The sequence below is a fragment of the Morus notabilis genome, unplaced genomic scaffold (genome assembly GCF_000414095.1).
Source record: "Morus notabilis unplaced genomic scaffold, ASM41409v2 Scaffold714, whole genome shotgun sequence".
Taxonomy (NCBI): Eukaryota; Viridiplantae; Streptophyta; class Magnoliopsida; order Rosales; family Moraceae; genus Morus; species Morus notabilis.
In genome coordinates, this window is record NW_010357895.1 from 6,666 (window position 1) to 11,923 (window position 5,258).

The following is a 5,258-nucleotide window of genomic DNA, read 5'->3' on the forward strand; positions in this document are numbered from 1 at the left end:
ATGAGTAATCAAGTAATTGATATCCTCTCCATCATTCTTACCTCCTCTTGTTTCTTGCGAAATTTTATTGGCAAGGACACTTCTGATTTAGCATCATTGTTTTCTTTGTTGCATGGGGGCGGTTTGGAACTTCTTTTGTAGTGATAAAAATTTGTTGGTCTTTAATTCTTTTATATTGATAAGGATTTTCTTCCTAACTTAATGGTTTATGGGTGCAGAATCGACAAAAAAAAGGCAGAAAGCTTATGTAGACGCCTCCGCATCAGAAGTTATTAATAATGTGAAACTTGAGATTCAAACATACAGATGGAAAGTCGACTTTGGAATAAAGATTGTGGATCATATGTTTTGTTTCCCGATTTTATGTAATAGTAAAATGACTCTTTTGTTTGGAAGAAATCATTTTACCTATGCTTGCAGCGATTCTTGTTACCACTTAATTGATGAGTTCATGCTTTGCGAGAAAAGATAATTTTATGTTTTGGATCAATTGGACAGATTGCATGCGACAATGGAGCTGTTGAACTAGCATGCTTGGACAGCGAGAGCTGGGATACTCTAAGTGATGATTCCCAACTGGAAAGGGTAAGATGAAAATATGAATGATCCTGGATTGGTATATACTTGTGGTCCTTGATCCACGTTATATGATTGTGATACCACACTGCAGTGTTGGAAGCTATAGCTGAGTTAGAAAAAGAATCTGTTTTCAACTAACTTTCAATTTTATTTGTATTAGTTTGAGAGCTAATAAAACCAAAATCTTAGAAACTACCTATCTTTGTCGCAGCTTTCTGGCTACAACTAACGTCCATACCTTAGATATTTCAATATTTCTAAACAGAAGATGAAACTAGAAAACTCCAATTTTCTCATGGCAGTTGGAAAACACCATTATGTGGAATGCGAAAAACATTACTTTGCTATAATTTTGTGAACCTAATGGACTTTATGAGTTGGCATCCATTCCAGTTCCAAGGATTTCTGCTTGTTCATTACGTCCTCATGGCTGTGTTGTTGTTGTTGTTGTGTTTTTTTTTTTTTTTTTGCTTTTATTTTATTTTCTTTTCTAGAGGGTTATGTTGGCAGAGCATTCAAATGGCATCGATTTGCAGCACCGGTGAGTTGCTAATATATAACTTTGTTGTGTCTTCTTATTCAACTATTTAATATGTGCTGTTACTCTTTTTTTACTGTGCCGCTGCTCGAAATACCCTAAAGTAACATCTCAAATTTGATGTTCTATTTCATGGCCTTGACATGGTTTATATTGCCGTTCAATGGATCTGTACCATAGACAAGGGTGGTTTCCCTTGTGTGAAGCGTGGGTAGGGATATTGATGAGCTTTTGAAAGCCTGCCCCGTCAACTTTTGTTTCCCTAATGTTCCTTATACTGTTAAATTTCCCTAATGTTCCTTATACTGTTTTACATTTAATATATTAGCTTGGGGAAACTTGTGGATTGTTTCAATAACTTTTTTTTTCCTTAAATCTAATTGCCGATAGAAAGTTGTTCTGATTTTTCAAATGGTTGTGATAGGATGTTCGCAATTTTATATGCCAGTTATTATGTTAACATAACGTGTCGTCTAGTTACTACTTGGCAAGCACAAGTAATTAGCCTTACTTTGACTGGCTGTTACTTGTAACTGGTATGAACACAATATGCATAGATTGACACGCTTTAAAGTCTTAAGGCCTGTTTAGAAGGTATACTCAAATCATGATTCTTAATTTTGAGGTTTGAAATTCAAATTTTTTGTGAGAGGAAAACACTGTAACAGAATCAATGATTTGAGTTTGATTATATAAAATATGTGAGCCCTTAACTTATTCGATGGCCCTTTTTTAATTTAAAAAACTATAGTTTAAGTAATTTAAATGTGAACCAAGGGTCCGATACTGAAGACTCACTACAAGAAAAGATGTATTTATTGACGCTAATAATTTTTAACGCTTTTATGTCATCAGAAATATTCACACTTATCGATGCTATTTTAAAAAGTTAGCATCGGTAAGTTTATTTGGTCCTTCACCGGGCGGATTTCATTGACTAGAAACTTCCCGATGCCTATAAACGTCAAGAAGTTTTTAAGAATTAAGTTTTTAGTGCCATATAGCGTGGGAACTTTTTTTGAGAATTGGGAGTTAATTTTTCGACGCTATGTAGGCGTCGGGAGGTTTTGGAAATTAATTTTGCTACGCCACATAGCGTGGGTAAGTTTTTTGAGATTTAGAATATAACTTTCTAACGCTATGTAGGCGTCAAAAAGTTTTAAAGAATTACATCTTATAACATCGGGAAGATTTTTAGAATTAGGAGTTAATTTTCCGACGCTATGTAGGTATCGAAAAGTTTTAAGAAATTAAATTTGTGACGCCAGCTAGTGTCAGAAAGTTTTTTAGAATTTTAGATATGTAATTTTCAAAAAGTTCCTAATGCGCAAGGGCATCAGGAAATTGTTTTTTTAAAGTAAAAAAAAATTGGAAAAAAATAAGAAACTTCCTCACAGAATTAGGAAATTTTGATAATTAAATAATTTTTTAACAGATAACAACCAAAACAAATTCAATTTTAAGTAAACAAATTACGTGAGTGGTCATTTTTAATTAATACACATGCACTTTTTAATGCAGTTTCCTTACTTTAATTGCTTAGAGTGGCAGTATACTTTTTATTTTATTTTATTTTTGTTCCCAAAAATAAAAGAAAATGGAATCAGATGGATTTAATATTTGTTTTCTTGTTAGGATTAAACACTACAATCAATATGTATTTTTATAATTATTGTCTAGTCTTAAAAACCTGTCTAAAATGTTGGCTCTTAAAATGGACCTGGCTTTTGTTTTCTTGTTAGGATTAAACCTGTCTACGATCAATTGAGTATCGCCGTAAGTCTTTCCCACATTCTTTTTTTCCGAATAAGAAATTGGAAATGGTGGTGAGAAGTTCTTTGTTGTGGCAGGCTACAACATGCGTATGATTATCATTAGCTTATTTAAAATATAACAATATATACAACATGAATACATAAAGATGAATGTACTTGTTAGACGTACAGAGCTGATAACTTATCTTGTTGATCTAGTGCAGCTCAAGTTTAACTGATATTGAATGGAACCTGGTTTTTTGTTTTCTTGTTAGGATTAAAAGGAACTTGGCTTTTTTTCTATTTTTTTTTTTTTTTTTTTTTTTTTTTTTTTTTTTTTTTTTTAGAGAATAAAATGTTGGCTCTTAGAGATTTGCAGACCCATCAATCTTCAGATGCAATATCAAACGGCGATACTCATTATGTTCCTCTCACAGAAGAAGACATTGTTCAAAGGGTTCGGAAGCCTCATTCGGGATATATCCGAGGGAGGGGAAAAATTCTGAAAGGATCTTCTAGTTCTTGTGGTGCACAAAGTGAGAATGACGAAGTAGTTGTGGAGTTGAAGAACAAACTTGCATCATATGAGAACAAACTTGATGCATGTACATAATTTATTCAACAATTAACCTCTCAACTGAACATGCAATTTCCTGGCTACTTTGCTCAATTTGATCCAAGAACCACCTTTTCTCTACCTTTGCCACCACAAATGACGACGACAATGCTTATTGTCCCGTGATCTCGAGAGATCCATGTTATTAGACTTACAGTTTAAACCTTTAAGTTCACGTATAAATTTATATTATAAACTTCTACTTTTGGATATTGATAATATGCTTGAAACTATTATGTATGTTTTTTTTTTATCATTAGTTAATATGAGCTCTTAAATTTATGTTATCATTATTTTTGTAATTTATTAATTTTATATTTAAAATAATAATATAATTTAATAAATAAATTCAAAATAATAATGCAATATAAATTTATGCTAAAAAATAATTAAAAGCACGGTTTCTTAAAAAATGAAGAAGTTGTCGACGCAGTAGGTGTAGGTAATTTTAATTTTGAGGATATTTTGCTGATGCTTTGATGGTGTGAGGAATTTTATCTTTTGAAACTTACTGACGATAATGGCGTCAGTAAATTTCCTTAAAAATACGGGAGAACTGCATTTTAAGTAACTTGACGACGCTATTTTGGCGTCAGCAACTTCTAATCAACTTAGCGACGCGTTGACTACGTCACTAAGTGCACTTAGCTACGCTAAGTTAGCAACGCCTTTAGCGACGTTGTAGTGGCGTTAGAAAATTAATTTACCGACGCCTTCCAATACTTACCAACGCAATTAATGCGTCAAAAATCACACTTTTTCTAGTAGTGACTAGAAAAATGAATGGAAAAAAATAGATCTATATAAAACCAAAATCATGAATATGCAAAGACCATGAAGTAAATTCTTTTGTTTTTTTTAATATTTATTTCTTATTTATTGAACGGGACAGCAAGAAAAGGAAATCCCAAAAGACTATACTACCAGTTTCTAATACAACATAAAAAGAAAATAGGAGTGCCCTATAAATAATTCTTCAGTTATACTACACCACCCACCTCCACAGCACTTTTCCTTTCTTACTATCTTGATGTCCGTCTTCAAACATCCTTCTGTACCCACCCAAAGTACATAAAACAGATCTAACACCACCCGCCACCACAGCACTTTATGTTCTTTTCACAACTCAAGTTGTAAAGTGTATCTTATGTGAGAAAACATTGTAGTAAAAATGTTAAATTTGAATTTTTATGAGAGAAAATACTAGTAAAAAAGTCTGAGTTGTGATTCGAATTGTGAAAAGACTTGAACTTTCTGAATCATGACCAATAAGGTAGGCAGTTTGGAGGAAGAGCCCACATAAAGTCGGTCTCACTGACCATCTGCCACTACAAATTTAAAACAACTTCTATGAGTAATCAAGTAATTGATATCCTCTCCATCATTCTTACCCCCACTTGTTTCTTGCGAAATTTTATTGGCAAGGACGCTTCTGATTTAGCATCATTGTTTTCTTTGTTGCACGGGGGTGGTTTGGAACTTCTTTTGTAGTGATAAAATTTTTTTGGTCTTTGATTCTTCATTGAATCATTAAATCTCTTTATACTCAATCATTAAATCTTTTATATTGATAATGATTTTCTTCCTAACTTAATGGTTTATGGGTGCAGAATCGACAAAAAAAAGGCAGAAAGCTTATGTAGACGCCTCCGCATCAAAAGTTATTCACACGAATGTGGATGCTGTAATTGTTAACACCTTGCTCTTATAATACAAGAAGCCAGTTTTGAAGTTCGGGTTGCTTTACTAGAAACTTTTGGATTCTTTCCCT

At 32.8% G+C, this 5,258-nt stretch overlaps 1 long non-coding RNA gene across 2 annotated transcripts; it reads left to right on the plus strand.

The window, feature by feature from the left end:
• Window positions 1-287: 287 nt before the first annotated feature.
• LOC112095369 lies at window positions 288-3,691 on the plus strand. 2 transcript variants are annotated; one of them, XR_002903796.1, is made up of 4 exons: window positions 288-365; window positions 499-585; window positions 1,074-1,120; window positions 3,221-3,691. It is a non-coding gene; the product is annotated as an uncharacterized LOC112095369 (long non-coding RNA). The 2 variants fall into 2 exon arrangements; XR_002903795.1 differs by having other exon boundaries at window positions 288-585.
• The last annotated feature ends 1,567 nt before the right edge of the window (window positions 3,692-5,258 follow it).